Genomic DNA, 22149 nt, shown 5'->3' with positions numbered 1-22149 from the left:
GATGTAACTGAATAAAGCAGTAAAAGATAAAACAAAACAGATCCATTGCCTATAATTTCTAATAAACAGCTACAACAGAAAAAATGATTGAGAAAAATATTTCATCTTCAAGGTCAGACATCACAACACACGATCATCTTTTATCTGAAGTTTTATTAACATTTTGTACTGTTCTTTACAGTTATCTTTCACAAATCAATGACTTCTTAATTCAAATACACAGTTTAACAGTTTCTCGAATCACTCACCGAACCAAAGAAACGTTTTTTTAACAATGCAGAGTAAAGTCGAACACGGCAGATAAGGACAATTTCACAAAAATATCGACTAGTTGAGTGTAACAGTAAAAGAGTTAAGGGCATGATAGCTAGTGGAAAAATTCTGTGTTGTTCCCCTTCCCTTGGTGGCCTAAACACGTTCTTATTTTGCTTAATGGTTAATCCAGGGTTGTTTATGGAATAGTTTCAGTTGCAAAAAGGATCCGTCATAAGGATGTCATGTCCAAAGCACGCCACTCCTCTCTCCATACTCCGTCCTCTGTACGATAACGACAGTTATAACAATTCGATCGCCAAGTTGTTGAGGTATGTGACGACTGAAAAGGAGATGTGAATGTAAGCTTTATATTGGTAAACCTATACCCTGTTGGTCTTATTTACAGACGAAAAGCCTTTTTTATTATGATGCATACTGTTGCCTAGGTCGCATGGGTCATTTGCCATATGTGTTTGTAGATTCTCATTCGTTGCTATAAATCACACTGTTTGTCACGACTCAAGTCTCTTTCTAGATTCTCCTGGTGTCTCGGATTTATACATTTTTCTTCGTTTGCCAAAATAATTAAGCACGAAACATATCCATAGCTTTTCAATTATAAATTACCAATCTAAACACATCTTCAGGATCTGTGTATATGATTATTTTGCGTTGTAAAAGACTGATATGCGACCCTTCTCAATACCATTCACTTTCCGGTAGCACTACACTATCAAAGAAACGACAATGTCAACAGTTAGTACTAAGGTATGTAAGTCCACTTCGACTTTATATTTGCTCTGTTTATCATGTTTGTTTGCTTCGTGTTTTTGTTTTTCGCGAAAAGCTACTCGAGGGCTATCTGCGCTAGCCGTCCCTAATTTAGCAGTGTAAGACTAGATGGAAGGCAGCTAGTCATCACTACCCACCGCTACCTCTTGGGCTACTCTTTAACCAACGAATAGTGGAATTGACCGTCACATTGTAACGCCCACCACGGCTGAAAGGACGAGCATGTTTGATGCGACCGGGATTCGAACCCGCGACCCTCAGATTACGAGTCAAACGCCTTAACCCATCTGGTCATGCCGGGCGTTTATCATTTAACAAGTGTTTTACTTATTCACAATCGTTTTAATGTAATCTACTCAATCCTATTAGTTTTTTTCAGTCCTAACAGGGCGACTGAGGTTTTATATTTTCTCCAATTCTCGACGTTTTTTCCTTTTCGTTACAATAGATAGTAATATTATCCAATAACAGGAAGTAAAACTTTTACCTACACTTTCACTATTATGGCTTGTGTTGTAAAACATACTAATGTACTAGGTATCAATATCCGTTGGTATTGAAAAGATAAAATATGTTAGCTTGTACTATACCTAACAAAACTATTGCCTTAATTTTTGGTGCTGTATGGATTGTTAATATCTGATATCAGATAACTAACCCTTACCTTTGTATAGCCTGAACTGGTAAATAAACCCTCGGTGGACACAGCAGATAGTCTAATGTGGCTTTGCTCTGAGAAACCACCCATCCAAGCAAATAAAAATTAACACTTCATACAATTCTGTGTAATTAATGTTTGAAATAATAGCAGATAAATATTCATGCTAATAATATAATCTTAAGTTAAAAAGCCTTTTCCCCAAAATATATTAGGCTACAAATTATAACTCCAAATATCTTGGAATCAGACTCAGACTTTAAAGCCCTCGCGGGGAAAAAAAATAAAATTCACTTAGCACAGAAAAAAAGGAAAGTTAAAAAAAATTATATATCGTGCTTTAGTAGACAGGCATGTTCAGCAATCTAAAGAAACGTTTTGAGACAAAAATACAGGAATTAGCTGCTTGTTTTTATTTAATATCGATTCCTTAAGTAACATTGTAAGCGATTCTTTCACTTTCGGCATTCCAACATTTCCTCTTCCACTGAAGCATTGAAAATGGAGACCTTCTAGGGACATCGTGTATCTCTATTTGGAAATGAAACGTTGTAATCTGAGTGATGGTATCGCTTATTAACAAAAAACGTTATCACAAAAGAAAAAAAGAGATGCAGTTTTGTAGGCATAGGGAGGGACAATTTAATAGGGAAAAAAAAGACATCGTGTGTTTTGAAGGTGTGTACTTTAGCTGCTGCTTACTATTACAATTTGAAACAGCCTAAAATTGAGTTAATTTGTAATTTAGATTTATAAGTTAGATAAGTGTTGATATGCAAACAGTTTATGACAATTGCCAACAAGATTAATAAACACCGTTTTTTTCTCTCTTTTTTTTACTGCAGATATATTTTACATATAAACAATAACACAATTTACAGTGACGGTTATAATAAATAATGATTTTTATATATATATATAAGTTTTAGAAATTTACAAATAACACTGAAACTTCTTCCTTATCCGGAACTTCCTTGATATCTTATCGACGGTTCACGATGAGCGATTTAATATCGAGTTGATGTAGCTACGATTCACTTAACAGGAAGCTAGCTTGCTATGTATTCTTCGTTCCTCACCGGTCATAAGTCAAGTTCTTTCACCAATGAAATTATGTAATTTTTTTCTAAAAATACCAATGTCCGCTGTGAATCCGCTGAAGTTAAATGGTTTGTAATTTTTGACATCGAAAAACGTACCTGGTCAAATATCTGAAGTTCCCAATTAACAAGCGTTAATCGTGGTTATATCGTCCGATGTTCATTGTATACCAACTATATCAAACCAATAATATACAGTGACTCTTGATGCGTGTTAGTCGTGTTAGTTACATTCATAGCAGTGAGGAGTGTTTTTAGAAACTTCAGATTACTCAACAATACTAACAATATACCAGTGTCAACAAACCCATACATATTGTTTCTTTGTTCGCTTTTGATTTTCGTACAAAGCTACACGAGGGCTATCTGCGCTAACCGTCCCTAATTTAGCAGTGTAAAACTAGAGGGAAGGCAGCTAGTTATTATAACCCACTGCCAACACTTGGGCTACTTATTTACCAACAAATAGTGGGATTTACCGTCACATCTCAACGCCTCTTCGGTTGGAAGGGCGAAAATGTTTAATGCGACAGGGATTCGAACACGCGGCCCTCAGTTTACGACTCGAGCGCCTTAACCACCGTTGGTAAAAGGAGTAGCCCAAGAGTTGGCGGTGTGTGGTGATGACAAGTTGTCTTTCCTCTAGTTTTACACTGCTAAATTAGGGACGGCTAGCGCAGATAGCCCTCGTGTAGCATTGCGCGAAATTAAAAAACAAACAAAGTAACTGTAAATAAATTCGTCGAGATTTCTTGCCAAATAATTGTGTGATAATTTTAAAAATGCCTCGAAGAATATCAACAGGCTTAATAGTACAGAAGTGTTTTAAACGAACACTCATCGCTTGTGGCAATTTTTAGCTCTTTTCGTTCAGGAATAATCTTTAGTTTAGTCTTTTGGCATTTTGTGGAAATTTCGAGAAAGCTCTTGTTTATCGTAACCGTAACTCGTTATGTCTGAAATGACGGTGTTTATGTATATATTCCAAAAGCTGCTGACATGTAAATTCCAATATTTCTGCAACGTTGCAAGTTAAGTTATATTTTTACGACAATTCTAAAGACGTTGACACATAACTCCAAATTACTATCGATGGATATCTGAATTTAGCTTCAAGAAATGTTACTTAAATATGACACCAGAGTAAATAAAGAACTTTATGATTTAATTATTTCGAATACTGTACTTAACGTTGGACGACAATTACAGTAATATAGGTTTCTGTAGGCGTACGATATACTTTAAGTTCCAAGTAAATTCAAGCTCGTTGGGATCTATAAAACTTTTAACACCCGAAGAGAAATTGAATGTTTTGAGTATAACTATTATCACATTTTGTTCGGAATTCTTAAGAGCGAGTGTGTCAAAATTAAAGTTAAAATTATTATATAGCTTGAATGTAGATGAAGATATATAGTTTTATTGTGTTAAGTATTATATGTGATATTTAAAAAATCTTTCAAACTAAGTTTTGTATGATGACAACTGTCAAAAACGTATCACACAAATTATCGGTCAAATATTATTTAAAAGGTTTAGAGGAAGTAAAAAGTTCTTAATTCTAGTCAGATACAGTTGTTGGTTAAAGAAAATTAGGCCTTTTTTTTTGCCGCGGCAAAGTGGCTCACAGAATGGCTCTGAGTTTTTTAGTCGCGACGTAACGGCAAAAAAACTTTAGCTCATATCTCCGTCCGTCATCTCTTGACTGATTTGAGATCTAATTACAGTATTAAACACAAAGATATAGCTTACAAAAGAAAATAAGGATCTCATAGATTAATTTACCCTAATCCTGCCCAAAATAATTCCAAGTGCTGCGGCTACTGAAGATCCCTCTTGATTTTCTAGTACAAACTTTTAACTCATACTTCCATCTCTTGACCGATTTGAGATCTAATTACAATCGTGGTTATTGAGGATTCCCTCTTGTTTCAAAATACCTCCAATTACTGATTAAAAGATTTGACTTGTTTTGAATTTCGCGCAAAGTTACTCGAGGGCTATCTGCGCTAGCCGTCCCTAATTTAGCAGTGTAAGGTTAGAGGGAAGGCAGCTAGTCATCACCACCCACCGCCAACTCTTGGGTTACGCTTTTACCAACGAACAGTGAAATTGACTGTCACATTATAATGTCCCCACGACTGAAATGGCGAGCATGTTCGGTGTGAAGAAGATTCGAATCCGCGACTCTCAGATTACGAGTACTGATTCAAAGAAATAGATTTCGATTTGTAAGATACGTTTGAAGTTAGTGATTGTTCAAAACTAAAACGAGGCGCAACCCACAACTTAGCTGAAAGACAAAAATTTACAATAAAAATTATACTTCTACATTGCGTGTAGATTTGACAGAAAGATCAAATTATTGTTCATCCCCGATCAGAAATGGCGCTACGAAGTCCGATTTAAAAATCGGGTTTCGATAGTTGCGATGAACACATCACAGCCAGCCCATTGTGTAGCTTCATAATCAAATGCAAACAAGCAAAGCAAATGAACTCTATGTTTCAGTACATGAAATACAAAATTCCGACAATAGTAACCCCACCTATGATAAATCAAATATTTCAAGCAGCTGCTTACGTAATCAACATTTTCTCTAAACTTTTACGTTAAGGACCCGGCATGGCCTGGTGGTTAAGGTACTCGACTCGTAATTTGAGGGTTGCAGGTTCGAATCCCTGTCACACCAAACATGCTCGCACTGTCAGCCGTGAGGGTGTTATAATGTGAAAGTCAATCCCCCTATTCGTTCATAAAAGAGTGGCCCAAGAGATAGCGGTGGGTGGTGACGACTAGCTGCCTTGCCTCTAGTGTTACACTGCTAAATTAGGGACGGCTAGCGCAAATAGCCCTCTTGTACCTCGGCGAGATATTCAAAAACAAACTTTTACGTTACACATTTCTGTGTTAGATTAAATACAGAGTATAGTTTTTCGGATACCATCAGTAGCACGTGCTCACTATGTCGCCCTCTTCCATTTAAGATTTTCCCATGTATTTGTTTAATGGATCAATTTAAAGTTTTGAAACAAAAATAATGTTCTCTTCCTTTCACAGCTCATGCATTCATATTCAGAGGTTTTGCTTAATTATCTAGTCTTCTCTGTAACAGAGGGACATTTCAGCGTTAGTTTCCATGGAAACGTTTCACAAAATTCAAATTCACCATTCCTGCTGTCCATGTTCTTCGTGTTGTGGAGAGAAAGGGGTTTGTATCAGTCATTTATGGTAGCTCGAGATAAAACTGTTAAGACGATACGTTATAGACGTTCTTCCACAACTTGTACACGTGTAAAAAAAACCTTTTAGGCAAATCAATTGAAACACTCAAGTTAAAATTCAAACATCTGAAGTGTTTATTACATTATGTAACACAAGTTTTGTTTCTGGATAGTATGTGATATTTCTTCATTGCTTATGTTGTAAAAGTACAGAAAATGGTCATTATTCCCTTCAAACTTTGCTTTTGTGACCTGGATAATGAAATTTAGGAATTAACCTATTTTCTTTGTAAAAACGGGCAAATTTGCACATTTTTATTTACATGAGTCTGAATAAAACAACATATGAACTAAGATTTACACGTATTTATACTAAAGTTATACAAAAATGTTTAAAAATGAGTAGTGTTTCGAGAAACTTGGAAAAGACTACTTGAAGACCCATCAGGAATGTCGTCATTTTGAAGTCTCTGATGACCTCTCAGTCATAGTCATCATTCTTCAAGACTTCTAGCAAGGTCTTGACGCTGTTGTATTCCCCTTTTAGGTGTACCGAATGAGCCAGGGAAAGAGACAGATAATTATTCCCGTTATGGAGCAGCACAGCTTTGAGGCTTCTGGATGAGCTATCAGAAGAGGCGCCACTCGTTCTGGTCACAGGCAATTCCAATTGCCTCGTACAAACCGGATACATTGTGACAGAATCAGAGCCCATCTTAACGAATGAGGAAGCTTGAATAATGTCGATGACGCTTCCTCTGGCTTGGGACTTGCACACTTTCATCTAACAAATCCCATTCCTTAAGCCTAGATGTCAAAAGCTCGGCATTCGACTTTGTTACATCAAGATCTCTGATCAAGTCATTGAGGTCTCTTTGGTTGGGGTAGTATGGGTTTCTCTCATCACTTGCACCTCTGAAATTGTAATCTGGATTTTCAACGTCTACTTCCTCTTGTGATTTGCTGCTCTTTTCTGAGAATGGCTGCTTTCTCTCTGGCGGAGTGGGTACAGGGAGCTCAGAGGAATGTGGCACTGGAGCGATGGATGAAGGAATATCTGGATACATGATAGCAAATTCATGCTTGCCAGCCCGACATAAGGAAGGGTCCACTATGCAGAAGTAGTAATTGCTTGAGTGGTCAGTGGGTTCTCGCCAAATTCTTGAAATAGCGAGCTTTATGGCTCTCTTTTCCCCTCTGAATCATCCTGCAAAATAGCAAAATAAAATTACTTCATCCATAACATATGTGTAAGAGGTTCATACAAAATATTTTATATGTGATATTTTTCTATGCTAATGGAAATTAAATAAAAATATATTTAAATTTTAAAAGGTCTAAAATTTGTATAATATGAAATCTTACTATTCAAACAAGCAAAATTTTTCTGTCTTACCTTCCATAATTTTTTTTGCAGTGCTCGCAGGTAAAATGAAGCACCCAGGGTTTGTATTGATCCCCGACATGCATGCCGAAATATTCTTTGTAGGCTTCACATATTTTAGAAGATGCTGTCACAGAGTACTTTTTCGCTCTTATCTTGATAAATTGGCCACATACATAGTAGAATGCGTCTGAAGAATGCTTGCAGCTTCTTGATGCCATCTCTGATAAAATCAGATAGGTCTATGTGTTGACTTAGACAGCTAGAACTAAACTGAAGTGGTGAGTGGTGAGCCCCTTTACATATATTATTATGGAGAGTTCTAGAAAATACTAAAAGGTTGTTGAAAATTCTTGTAAGTTCTACAACATTCTAGAAAGTTCTTGAAAATTCTTACAGGTTCGAGAAAATTCTCTATCAGTTACTCAGCACTGAATCTATCTGGAATGTTCTGGAAAATGGGTAAATTTGAAAAGTTAAATACCCATATCACAAAAGCAAAGTTTGAAGAGAAAAATAGGTTTTTCCATTTACTTTAGGCATAAGCAATTGGGAAATAACACTTTCTGTCCAGGAACAAAAAAAAGTACAAATTTTGTTACGTAGTGTTATTGTATGTGCTATAGAGTTTCATGTGCTGGTTTTAACGTTATAGCTGTCAATTAGGGCATATTATATTTTAGTAGTAATATGTAGTTATTACGTCACAATAACAGTTACAAAAATGGAATAATACGAGCAAAAAATGTATCACAAGACGGCTTATATGGGTATTAAAACATTTTTTTAACCTGAAGATGATCTAAGAAAATCGAAACGTTGTTCCTTACTTTCTTTCAATAAAGTTTTAATACCCATGTCAGCCGTCTTGAGATACATTTTTACTTTAAGTGTGTCTTTTCAGTGGGAACAACACGGAAAGCCCATTATGTAGTTTTCTGCTGAACTACGAACAAACTTAGCGCGGTTTAACACGCACATACATTGCTCATAAAGTGTAGTCTCCTGCTAGCTAAGATTTTCTACTACGTAAGACCATATTTCCCTGTCGCACCAAACATGCTCGCCCTTTCAGCCGTGGGGGCGTTATAACGTGACGGTCAATCCCACTATTCGTTGGTAAAAGAGTAGCCCAAGAGTTGGCGGTGGGTGGTGATGACTAGCTGCCTTCCCTCTAGTCTTACACTGGTAAATTAGGGATGGCTAGCGCAGATACCCCTCGAGTAGCTTTGTGCGAAATTCCGAAACAAACAAACAAAGGGACTATATGTGCTCCGTTCACCACGGTTATCGAAATCTGTTTTTAGCTGTGCCACTGAGGAGGTCGAATGGCATAGGAAATGAATGTCTTTTTTTCTTTTTTGTATAAGTTTTGTTATCAGGAACCATTCCAATGCCATGTTTAACGTTCCAATAGTGCAGCTTTCAGTTGTTGAACTGATATAAATAATTGATTTAAATATATTGAAGTAATAATAAAATTCCACGGAAGAAATGTATCGGATACTGCCCAAAGCTGTACTACTTGAAAAGAGATTGAAGATTGTTTGGTTTGTTTTTAATTTCGCACAAAGCTACTCGAGGGCTATCTGTGCTAGCCGTCACTAATTTAGCAGTGTAAGACTAGAGGGAAGGCAGCTAGTCATCACTACCCACCGCCAACTCTTGGGCTACTTTTTTATTAACAAATAGTGGAAGGAACCGTCACATTATAACGCCCCCACGGCTAAAAGGACGAGCAAGTTTGGTGTGACGGGGATTCGAACCCGCGACCCTCGGATTACGAGTCGAGCGCCTTAACCACCTGGACATGCCGGGTCGGCTCAGCATGCGCAGGTGGTTAGGGTGCTCAATTTGCAGTCTGAGAGTTTTAACAGCTTCCGGTATTATACCTTATCTGGAAATGATTTTAAGAACTTTCAGTTCTACAATAGTTACGATGAGAAGAGACCCAGTGAAGCAGGTCTTCTTCTCTTTGTGTTCTCTGTCATTGTTGACAGATCTACATCACAGATTACAAGATTTTCGTAAGAAAGTTGTTTTTATCATTTTATTATAATTTCCTGGGATGATGATACGTTATTTATAATGAAAGATCTGTTTTGCCCAGAAACTAACTGGTAAAAAAGATTAAAGGATTTCTTAGCGAGAGACATTCCTCTTCAGTTAGCACTTTTGCCGTAATCAGAGATAATTGGACAGGCGTTCATCTTATCTCTTCATCAGATTAGACCAGCTGTGATGAGTTTCCAAAATCGTGTGTCACAGTACAATCTTTTGTTCTAGGAAGAGATTACTATCATATAGAAAACTATAAAAACATATCAAGCAAACAATAACATGGTTATGGTAAGCCTGACGCATTTCCTGATCATTTAGAAAAGTGGATTTCGAGTTGTTTAATACAAACTGGGAAAAAAACATGACTAACTGTGCAACTTATAAGAGAATCCACATGACCTAATGCCAGATTGAAACCACTTACTTCAAATAGCCTCCGAATTAGAAACAGTTTCATTAAGCACCAACCTTCTATTAGATAAACGTTGAACTAATAATTTTAAGAGTCCAATGAGTCGCTACCTGAAGACTCAGTCAATGAAATTAACTTTTATTCGCCAAGAAAATAGACCCACGGACGTTTATTGGCTGGTGGAATTAATAAATGTATATATGTATGTATATGTACGAAACACTTTCATAAACGGATGTCAGTTGCTATGATAACGTCTCTGAATCTACTCATTAAACTAATCTTTGTGAGAAGACAATCAGATAAGCTGTCTTTAGCTTTACTTCGAACTGACACGTTGTTAACTCTCCATTGAGTCACTAGTAATTACCAAAGTGTTCAGGTGCAGCGACATGTCTAACTGACACATTTTAAACACTCAACTGAGCCACTAAACTGACACGTTGTTAACTCTCCGTTGAGTCGCGAGTACTTAGCAGGGTGTTCAGGTGCAGTAACGTTTCTAACTGACACATTTTAAACAGTCAGATGAGCCACTAAACTGATACGTTGTTAACTCTCCGTTGGGTCACGAGTAATTACCAATGTGTTCAGGTGCAGCGACATGTCTAACTGACACATTTTAAACACTCAACTGAGCCACTAAACTGACACGTTGTTAACTCTCCGTTGAGTCGCGAGTACTTAGCAGGGTGTTTAGGTGCAGTAACGTGTCAAACTGACACATTTTAAACAGTCAGATGAGCCACTACACTGACACGTTATTAACTCTCCGTTGGGACACGAGTAATTAACAGGGTTTTAAACAATCAGCTGCGCCACTAATGGTCTTCAAGGGACTCAAGTGTACTTAATTTAGCTACAAACTTTTACACTGACAAACCACTGATAGTTTATGCTGAAATCTTTAAAAAATAACTTTTTTTAAAGGTTATAGCTTTTTCACATCCTTATAAGTAGAATTATGGTTCTTGTAAAAGCTATTTTATGGCCTGGTGAATGATATGTGGTATCTCCTAATATGTGTCAGTATTCTAATGGTAATACAAAGAGATGAGTAAGTTGCATGTGGCAAGTTCACATATATAAATGTAAATAACATAATACGTATGTCTGATGGCTCTTGTTACATGTACAACTAATTTATATACAACTATTAATACAATTAATATCTACTTGTGGTCCTTGGGGACGAGGATAGTCGTGATGGCTTGGAGATTAACCAACCAACACTTATTAAAACATTAATTGATCCATTTGGTTTGTTCACGAAAAAAAAATTCTCATAAGTGGGATATCTAGAGATCTTGACAGGTTTGTTTCATATTTATGTGTGTGCGTGTGTTAGAGTGAATTCGAATCTCGTCCCCGAGTATATTGGTCCTTACAGCCGTGGAAGCATTATAATGTGACTGTTAATCCTGTTTTTGATGTAAAAGAGTAGCATAAAAGTCGGCGGTTGGTAGTTTAGACTCCTCTGAAGAAGGCTAGTGCAGATAGACATCTAGTGATCTAGCGAGAAATCCAATAACAAAAATAGAAAGAGAAATGATGTTAACAACGAGCATATTATAATTATTATAATTTCTATGTTACGTTAAAAAAGGCATTGCTAATTCTGTTTCCATCTGTTGCGTACAGTTAGTTTCATTAGTTAAGCCTAACACTTTATAGAAAGTAGTTTTTGATACCCTTTAACAAACGGAAATCACTGTTCCAAGACTAGTTATGAGTGCTTGTAACATCGCGCTGTTTGTAATTACGTCTGCGAAGGAAGGCAACTGGATATTTGAGATATATAGAGTAGCGGAAAGATAAACAACGTTTCTATAAAGCCTTGGAAATTATCAGTTTTCGATGAGTTGGCTCTTTATTTAATGTCTAAGAAGACGGAAGAATTTTAATGGATTCGAAGCCTGGGTAAGTACTAGGAAACATTACTTTTCTTAGCATGCGTTTATATCTATAAATACAATGTACGGTTGTTTTTAATACCAGAAACATTATCATGTGTTTGAGTGGCTCTATGCAAACAACAACGTATTTTATATGTACCAGGTCATCCCTTAAGTAATGTCCGATTTTAGGGTCAGAAAAAGAGAAAGGATTTCAAATACTTTTGATGTTATTTAAACAATAATGCATGTTCCATTATTATTAATTACGTCCTGCCAACGATTCATAAGATTTTGAATGTACTTCTGTAAAATTCTTGGGGCTTGAAGGTAAATAATGTAGAGAGGGCAGTTTTGACATCTTCATGTGTTCCAAGCTCTTTTCCATAAAGATAGTTCTGAAAACTTTGGAATGGATGATAATCAGATGGGGCAAGGTCTGGAGAATAAGGAGAATGTGGAAGTTTTTCCCAGTCTAGCTCTTCAATCTTTGTAGATGTGATCCATGCTGTATGGACCCGCACATTATCATGGTGTTAAAACAACACCTTTACGACTGACCAAAGCAGGCCTTTTTTCTTTCAGTGCAACATTCAAGCGCTCCAACTGTTGACAATAAAAGTCTGACGTAATCGTTACATTGAGTGGCAACAACTCAAAGTGGATAACACCAAACGCTTAACAAGACTTTCCTTGGGTGGAGGTCCATTTTGGGCTGTCCTGCACAGAGCCATTGTCTGCGGCGCTTAACACTTATAAAACATCCATTTTTCATCTCCAATCACTAACCTGTCCAAAACAGATGAGTGACGTTCACGAGAATGCAGAGAAGTGCAAATGTCCACTCTTGCTCTGAGGTTGGCTTCTGTCAAGTCATAGGGGACACATTTTCCAAGTTTTGACACCTTTCCAAGCTGTTGCAGATGACAATTAACTGTTGAATGGGTTGAATAACTTCTGAAACCACCCTCAAAATTTTCTTTCATGAAGTTTCTGCTGCACTATTGCCTTTTTAAACTCATAAAGCATTATATGTCTGATGTGCTCCTCAGACACATCCATCTTCACAATGGTTTATCTGATTAATGATCTGAAACAGTGGAGTTGGGTTAGTTTCTTTTATTTGTCTGAACATTTTTATACATGTCTTACTATATATTTTATTTATTTTAACCTTCTACATAGACAGAAATGATGATGCACTTTCTGTATTAAATTTTCGGACATTCCTTATGGGATGACCTGATAATACTACCCGATATGTTTATTACTTGATTTATAAAAGCGCCCTCTAGTTTACATGAAAATAACACCATTTAGTACTTTTTTTAAATCATAATATTATTGTATACACTTTAGACCCATTTTGAAAGTTGTCCGTACTAGTAACGAACTTGATCGTGATCAATACGATAAAAACAATTTAAACAAAAATTAAGTTCTCACACCCGACGTTTCTAATTCCGATATCATTCATTTTCGCAGCTAGAAACAGAGAGCTGCGGGAAAAGGAAAAAAAAGCAATGAAACATCAGTTTATGTTGTGAATAAATTAGTAATAAAATACGAAACTGATTTTTTTCGTGATTACATATTAATTGAAGAAAATACAGTGGAACCCCTCTAATGCAGCCACCTTTGGGACTGAGACAAACTGGCCTGATTAGAGGTGTCATCTGTACCAGACACTTCGAAAAAATATCCATGTCAATATGGTTACATAATTACATAAGAAATTAAGAAAATTATAGTCAATTTTTTACGGTTTTTACAGTAACAGAATCACTAATGTTCAATGTAATTCAATTTATATCGTGACAGAAGTGAGCTAACCCCATATACCTCCAGAACGTAACGACATGTCAAATGCCTTGCAGCTAATTAATTAGGTAATTGCTTATTTATTCACAATATTCTAAACTCGAAGATTTCGTTTGCATCTGTAGTTACCATGGAAATATCTCGGGTTTATTTATTGATTTTTACACTAAATCACATTCTCTTGTTCCAGGCATGGCCTGGTAGTGGGCTTGCCGAATTGTGGATTTCATGGTGTGCGTTTCATGTCTTGTTGCACAAAATTTCACTTCGCAACTGGAGGGACAGTGGGTGAGTTATAAGAGTGATGGTCAAATTCTACTATTCATTTAAGTAGATCAAGAGTTTATGATAGGTGCTGTTGGCTAGTTACCTTCCTTCCTGTGTGTCGTTTTTAACATTACGAAGAGAATTTTTAAAACAACCAACAAACCAATCACTTCACTCTTAGTGTTTTAAGTCACGTTTCTCGATTGAATTGTGGCTTAGACTTTCATTGAAGATTTTGTTAAACTGAAATATTTCAACAAATGTTTATCTCTAGCGATAAAAATTATTAACTACTTTCTCTTCAGCACACCAGTAATACAGTGGTATCTGTGGACTTACACCACTAAAAACCGGGTTTTGATACCCGTGGTGGGCATAGCACAAATAGCCCATTGTGTAGCTTTGTCCTAAATTCTAAACAAACTTTCTATTCAGTTAAATAGAATGTATAGAGTTTGGTTTGGTTTGAATTTCGCGCAAAACTACACGATGACTATCTGCGCTAGCCGTCCCTAATTTAGTAGTGTAAAACTAGAGGGAAGGCAGCTAGTCATCAACACCCACAGCAAACTCTTGGGCTACTCTTTAACCAACGAATAGTGGGATTGACCGTCACATTATAACGCTTCCACGGCTGAAAGAGTGAGCATGTTTGATGTGACGGGGTTCCGAACCCGCGGATTACGAGTCGAGTGCCTTAACCATCTGGCCATGCCGGGTCAACATATAGAAATACAGACAAATACTATAAATTAACTGATAAAATCAGAACGTGTATAAAAAGATAGCAAGTGCCAAGTATTCTTTCCTTATATATAAAATAGCCAAAAACGTGATAACTAAATTATTGTAATGAACCTCAATGAGAACAGTATGCAATAACGTTAGTATCCTAAGCCTAAATATCTAGGCAGCTACTCCAAGACGAACAAAACGCACTATTATGTGGATAAATTTCCATATAACTAATAATTTGTGATACGTATATACATTATTGCTCCACATTCATCGGTCATATCTCGTTGAAGCCGAGTAATGACTGTATCATCTTTCGAAACTCCTATCTATTAGCTGTAAATGATAACTTGGAAATCTAATATATTACTACCATAGTCGCGATATTAAAGAAACCAATCTCTTTAGAGGTTTCCATTCTTTTCACCTCCCTGTTGACTTGACTTTCATTATAAACCGATCCGTTTCACGTTGCATCAGTGTGTTCTGTATCTTCGTAAATAAACTAAGTGTACAATCAATAGAGAAGCTCAACAAAAACTATTAATGTTTTGAAACTAGCTTCCGAAATGTAATTACTAGAGTTTATTGAATCCACAACTGCTTCTTGTCCTCCTGAAGAGACTGGAAGTATTTCCGGTGACGTGGATCACCTACTAACGTAACGTAATTTTGCTGTAACTTATATTTAATAGTGTTTTCAGAAGAACGGAAAATTAAAAGGTATCCATAAGTATGAGATCTTAGGGTGGTAATGATAGGTGGAGAAGATAAAAAGAGATTCGTTAATGATAGATGGAGAAGATAAAAAGAGATTCGTTCTTATAACTTTCACACAGTGTAACTACTTTTAATTATAAGTGATTCGGTTTCAGAGTTCCCTGGTTACTGATTTTTTTTCATTCTCTTCTCGTGGTCCCTGGATGAGACTGCGACAGAATTACGATGCTAAAATCCGGTGTTCGATACCTGAAATGGACACAGCAGTTAGCTCAATTTGGCTTTTTCTCTAAAACAAACAAAACATTTATCACAATACTTTCCCTTGAGAGTTTTTGATTGATTGATTGGCTGGTTGGTTGGTTGGTTGGTTGGTTTGGTTTGTTAGAATGAAGCACAAAGGGCTACCTTTGTGAGTCCACAGACGTACCGCTATGCCTCCTTGAGAAAATAATATTATACGCTAACTAATCGTTTCATTAAAGACTCACCTGTTGATTAACGAGATTAACTGTATTTCTTAGTTTGTCTTCTCCCGTTAGACATTTCAACAGTTTACAATCTAAATTATCCTTTTATGACCATGTAGTACAATGAACACAACACTAGATAAAATATAAAACTATAATATAATATGGCCACTGGTCACTTGACTATTAGATAAACTTCGTGTGACGTGTGACTTTTATAAGGCGGCCCGGCATAGCTAGGTGGTTGAGGTACTCCACTCATAATCTGCGACCTGATGGTCGCAGGTTCGAATACCCGTCACACCAAACATGCTCGCCCTTTCAGCCTTGGGAGCGTTATAATGTGACGGTTCATCCTACTATTTGTTGGTAAAAGAGTAGTCCAAGAGTTGGCGGTGAGTGGTGATGACTAACTGCCTTCCCTCTAGTCTTGCACTACTGAATTAGGGACGGCTAGCGCAGATAGCCCTCGTATAGCTTCGTGCAAAAATTCAAAACAAACAAACTATCGCAAGACGTCTTTTCAGGCATCCCCCAATAGCTCATCGGTAAGTCTGCATGCTTAGAAAGATAAAAATTGAGTTTCGATACTCCTGAAAGGCAATACACAGATATTCCGTTGTGTAGCTTTGAACATAGCATCAACCAAAACTACGCCCTTTATTGCATTTTAATAATATTTACTTCGAACTGTTTGTTTGTTTGTTATTATGTACAAAGCTGTACAAAAGGATGCCCACCACGAATATCGAAATCTGGTTTCTAGCAGTACAAGTCCAGTGGCATGTATGCGTACATTTAAACCAAATGATCTAAATAATTTAATCTATAATAACAATATCTCTCTCAGATATTCCAACAGTTTATAAAGTTCTTCTAATACAATTTCGTTTTTTACGGAACAAACGTTATGACTAGAACTGGATTAAGACAGAACTAAAACAGTAGAACTAAGATTAACATGTTATTTACATTCGCAAGCCGAAAAAAAATAATTTCAGTAACATTTTCATGAAAAGCTGTCATTTTCCCATAATATATCTATATATATATACATATACGTAAGGGCCGGGCATGGCCGAGCATGTTAAGGCGTGCGACTCGTAATCTGAGGGTCGCGCGTTCGCACCCCCGTCGCGCCAAACATGCTCGCCCTTTCAGCCGTGGGGGCATTATAATGTGACGGTCAATCCCACCATTCGTTGGTAAAAGAGTAGCTCAAGAGTTGGCGGTGGGTGGTGATGACCAGCTGCCTTCCCTCTAGTCTTACACTACTAAATTAGGGACGGCTAGCACAGATAGCCCTCGAGTAGCTTTGTGCGAAATTCAAAACAAACAAACAAACAATATATATTTATTTACTTATACTACATTAATTATCTTCACAACCAGATGGACCTTCCATATTTTTGCTAGGCTTAGAAGAAAAACGACTTGGGAATTTTTTTACCTCCTTTTGTCTCATTAAGGCTATAAATAAAACAACGTGATTTGAGCAAATTATCTATTGAATTAGCTACACATTTGAAGCCAAACAGAAGTTTCCGTTCATATCCCTTTGAAAACGTGTTTTTTATTAGGAATTTCTATTATTACGTTTCTGATCATCTATGCGTGTTCCTTCTGTAGTTCTGAGAATTCTCATCGGAGAAGATGGTAACCAAGGGATATTGTTTGTCCGATGGGAGAAACAGTTAACATGCAAGCAAAGCAGTAAAGGATTAGCGTGTATTAATCACTTTTGGTTCAGATCTAATACTCTAGAAATAGTTGAGAGTCAGGTAGAGTGAATTTTGTGATACGTGATTCATTTCCTGTCAGTCTTTGTTTGGTTGCATAACCCAGGAGGCGCTTCTTCGGCGTGAAAAAATCAGTTTTTTTTATTCATTGATCGTTCGGCCATTTTTATTTAGGTGGTTTCTAAATGTGTCATGTGAGACGGTAGTTCTTCTTCTCTCCATAACAATGGCTGGAAGTTATCTCGGTGCTTATTTGACCATAACGAAAGTTTCCGGTCGCAATGTTTTAACACTCCTACGAAAAGACGTTTCTAGTCCTGATTTCTCCAAGCCCGTTCCCCTGGCTGTGGTTTCGCTAGATAGTAGATTGGGACAGTGGGAATCTCGTTAATCCATTTATTAATGGATTTAAATGGCAATTTCATTTAAATACAAAATTATTAGCCTAATATTAATAACCTTTCAAGTTGCTCTGGAGCCTATTAGGCCCCACTTTTCGTAAGAGTGTTAAATAGGGTCCCACCAGGCTGCCAAAATATTTGTGTGTAGAAGTTTCGTCAAGTCATCTGTGCAATGTGCACATCTAGTTTCAGCAGCGATTCTGACAGTTCCACCAAAAATCCTTCTGATGTTTTAAATTGATGTGCGGAATAATTTCTTTTATGTGCACCAATAATCAAGACAATGTGCAGATGTGTACGCTACCAGTTATATTTTAGGGTCGGTGAGTATTTTTAGACCATCGATCCTATTAGATCATCAGGCCACTTCGTAATGCTACCAATCGATTAGCTGAGCTTTAGGCCTTCCAACTTCATATCACCAAGGCCGTCAATGTGTTGAGACTCCTCACCATTACTGATAATGTGTGCAGCTAGAATAATGAAATGCACGGCACTTGATTGTTTGTTGTGCCAAGCTCTACGATTCTGCGGAAGTCAAGATGGGTAAAAGTTTGTTATTGAGTAGTAATGTTTGTCCAGAATAAATTGTTAGAATATCTTCTTTGACACTATAAGTAGCATTTAGACCAATAAACTCAACCTATGCCGTTCTGCAATGAGCTGGCAGTCTGACAGAACTGGAGCCTACTTCTAAGTAATAACTAACCCAGCGGGAAACCACTGCCTTGTCATTCTGACAACCACATCAGAACTCAGAAATGATTTTACTTCCTTAAAAATATTTACTGTTACAAAGCAAAAGTTGGTCTCGAGATATTACTCTATTACCAAAATCTGAGAGTTGGGGAACGTCACAGAAGCATCCTGCTTTTTTTCATTTTCGTTCCCTGTTCGAGGGAAGTTTGGTTTGAATTTCGCGCCAAGCTACACGAGGGCTATCTGAGCTAGCCGTCCCTAATTTAGCGCTGTAAGACTAGAAGGAAGGCGGCTAGCCATCACCACCATCTGCCAACTATTCGGCTACTCTTTTACCAACAAATAGTGGAATTGACCATCACATTATAACGCCTGCACGGCTGAAAGGGCGAGTATGTTTGGTGTGACGGGGATTCGAACCCGCGACTCTCAGATTATGAGTCGAGTGCCTTAACCACCAGGCCATGCTGGACCTGTTCGAGGTAGGAGTCACGAGAAAGTCTCACTTCGAAAAATGTGAGTTTCTTTGGCTTCCAGAACTTTAACCTAATCATTCAGGGTAAAGCAAGTGGTTAATAATTGGGCCCTTTTCCAAAAGGTGCAATGTAAAATTACCTGAGGTAAAACTGGAATTTCTCTTCCAGTTTGAGATTTCAGTTTCATCTCGAATTGATAAGTTTATTATTATTATTTTCCTTCACTGTTAATTAGAAGCACCAATTAAGAATTTTTTTTTCCATAAATCACTTAATATTTATTTTTGGTTTTTCTTGCGCAAACGCAAAAAAAATATATTGTCTTAACAATATTTGAGCAATCGGTAACAGAGGTTTGGCTGTTTTTTCTAGATTTTTTTCATGTTCGTCTTTACAAAGCACGAAACAAATTTGAACTTGATGAAGAGGAGTCCACTTTGAGACCAATATTCGAATGGGCGACGAAGACAACTTTATTGTATGTTTAACACAGCTGGTCAATTCACCCATCGACAACTTTTAGACTAACACCAGTGGCACAGCGGTGTGTCTACGAACTTATAACGTTAGAATTCTGGTTTCGTGGTGGGCATAGCCCAGATAACCCGTTGTGTAGCTTTGGGCTTAATAACAAACAAATAACTCTTAGACCATTCTTTGCAAACTAAAAAAGTGGGATTGCTGTAACATCCGAGGTTGAAAAGACGGGCATTTTTTTTGGTGAAGGACTCGATACCGTGCTCACAGATTATAAGATGAATTCCCCATAACCACCAGACCATGCTAAAACTAACACCAGTAAATAACGTTGAGCCCGACATGCCCAAATGGTTAAGACACTCAACTCGTAATACGAGGGTCGCGGGTTCGAATCCCCGTCACACCAAATATGCTCGCCCTTTCTGCCGTGGGGGCGTCATATAGTGACGGTCAGTCCCACTCTTCGTTGGTAAAAGAGTAGCTCGAGAGTTGACGGTGGGTGGTGATGACTAGCTGCCTTCCCTCTACTCTTACAATGCTAAATTAGGGACGTCTAGCACAGATAGCCGTTGTGTAGCTTTGCGCGAAATTCAAAACAAACAAACAAGTGACGTTGACTTTTTACATTTTCCGAGCAATTCGACAATGTTTCCTCAATGTCAGTTCTTTCCACTAAGCCTAAAATTCAGCAAATGTTTTTTGTTGTGTTTTTTTTTCAGGCTTAAATGCATATGTGACTTTGTAAACATTTTTGGGTTTATTTTTTACCATTTTAATACATAAAAAATAAAATAAAAAGTAAATATTCCCACATTTTTTATTTACTATGAAATATTTTACTTGGAGTTAGTATTTCGGAGCTTAAGATATTCTGTTAGTAAATATTAAAACATTAAACACACATTACAAGATAGCTATTGTCAATAATATATCTACATCAATAGATGTGTAAAAGTGTTTATTGACTGTAAAGTTGCAAGTAAGAGGATCACTGTCTGGGACTTTGAGGAAATACTTTCAGGAATATGTCACTACATTGTGATGATTAAAGCACTCGTATTTTAATCTAAGGGTCGCGAGTTCGAATCCGCATCGCACCAAACATGCTCGCCTCTTCAGTCGTGGGGGCGGTATAATGTGACGGTCAATTCCACTATTTGTTTGTAAAAGAGTATCCCAAGAGTTGGTGGTGATGACTAGCTGCCTTTCCTCTACTCTTATAATGCTAAATTAGGTACGACTAGCGCAGATAGCCCTCGTGTAGCTTTGCGCGAAATATAAAAACAAAACAAACAAACTTTTCTACACGCCCCCTAGTAGCACAGCGGTGTATCTAGAGACTTACAACGTTGGAAACGTTGTGCTTAACTACAAACAAGCTTTCTACTTTGACGAGTAATTATTTTTAGTAGTATTAAAAAACAGTAAGATACATTAACCGGACGTATTCATGCTATGACGCTAATCCAATCAGATTCTTTCATATCTCCTTGTTTATTTCCACGTTCCTAATGACGTAACGTGCTTCACGAAATCTGTGGATCTAATTTATTCTTGGTGGTTTATAAGAAGCTTTGTTCTTTAAACTATTTGATCTCCATGAATCAGAAAGCAGTTTGTAATTAATTTTAAGGCTGAATAACAGCTAAATCATGGATATTTAAGACTGAGAGATAATTTTATTATTTTGAGATCATCTTGCCATGTTCAACTTGAAATCAGTAAATTCGTACCGTATGCAATTAATTTATTTTTCTTTCTTTTCTTTCAATTAACTGTTTTTTTTATTTCATTTTGGAAGTTTAAAATGAAATTACATCTGTTTAAAACCAAAAATGCATCTTTTACGCTTTAGTTTATGGTTTATAATTAAAAGTTTTAATTTGTTTTGTTGGTTTTTTTTATATAAGACTTTAAAACTTTGTGTATGCAAAATATAAGTTTGGCGTCTATAAGTAACCTAATTTATTTTCTGTCAAGTTCATTATACGCACACTTCAAATTTATTTCTAAAATTAAAAGTTCCCCGGAAGAAGAGAAGTAACTTTACGGAGGTAACTGTAAAATCCGGGGTCCGATTCTCCGCGTTGGACATAACAGATATTCTAATGTGGCTTTGCTTTAATACAAACAAGCAAAAATTACAGTTCCTAGAGTTTATTCTTGAATAAAAAAACTATGTTGCTTAACAAGTGCTCACGAACATAATCAAAGTGCTCAAGTGTCAGCCTGAGAAGATCACGTAAACATTTTTAAAGTGTTTAGCTAATGCGTTTATTATATGTGTGTGTTTAAACACAATATACATATTTTCAATTTACCCATTACATATTTCCTGTAAGAAGGATTTATAATACTGCTTTCCTTACAATTCCTTGTGTTATATGTCGTTAATGAAAAGGTTCTTTCTCAACAACAAAGTTCATCAGGCTAGCTGGGTTTCACAACGTACAAAATCTTAGTTGAAAAGCTGTCTGTAACAGTAGTTTATGACACAATTAGTCTTAGGTTGAAAAATATATTGTGTGGTAAATTAAGACACCTACGACATCCATAAAGA

The 22149-nt window shown here is 36.8% G+C and overlaps 1 protein-coding gene across 3 annotated transcripts in view; it reads left to right on the top strand.

Annotated features, from left to right (window-relative positions):
* The window catches only part of LOC143247583 (putative G-protein coupled receptor B0563.6), a 60245-nt gene that overhangs the window by 24751 nt on the left and 13345 nt on the right, over positions 1–22149 (top strand). Inside the window, exon 1 of one of the 3 annotated variants that reach the window (XM_076495890.1) lies at positions 13519–13890. The exons of the other annotated variants lie outside the window; for them this stretch is intronic. The gene's annotated coding sequence lies outside the window, so the exon portion shown is untranslated. Of the gene's footprint in view, positions 1–13518; positions 13891–22149 lie in introns of those variants that run through there. 3 annotated transcript variants of the gene reach the window in all.

The sequence above is a fragment of the Tachypleus tridentatus genome, chromosome 3, assembly GCF_004210375.1.
Source record: "Tachypleus tridentatus isolate NWPU-2018 chromosome 3, ASM421037v1, whole genome shotgun sequence".
Taxonomy (NCBI): Eukaryota; Metazoa; Arthropoda; class Merostomata; order Xiphosura; family Limulidae; genus Tachypleus; species Tachypleus tridentatus.
Note: the sequence above shows the minus strand (reverse complement) of the source record. Positions and strands in the feature narration are given on the sequence as shown.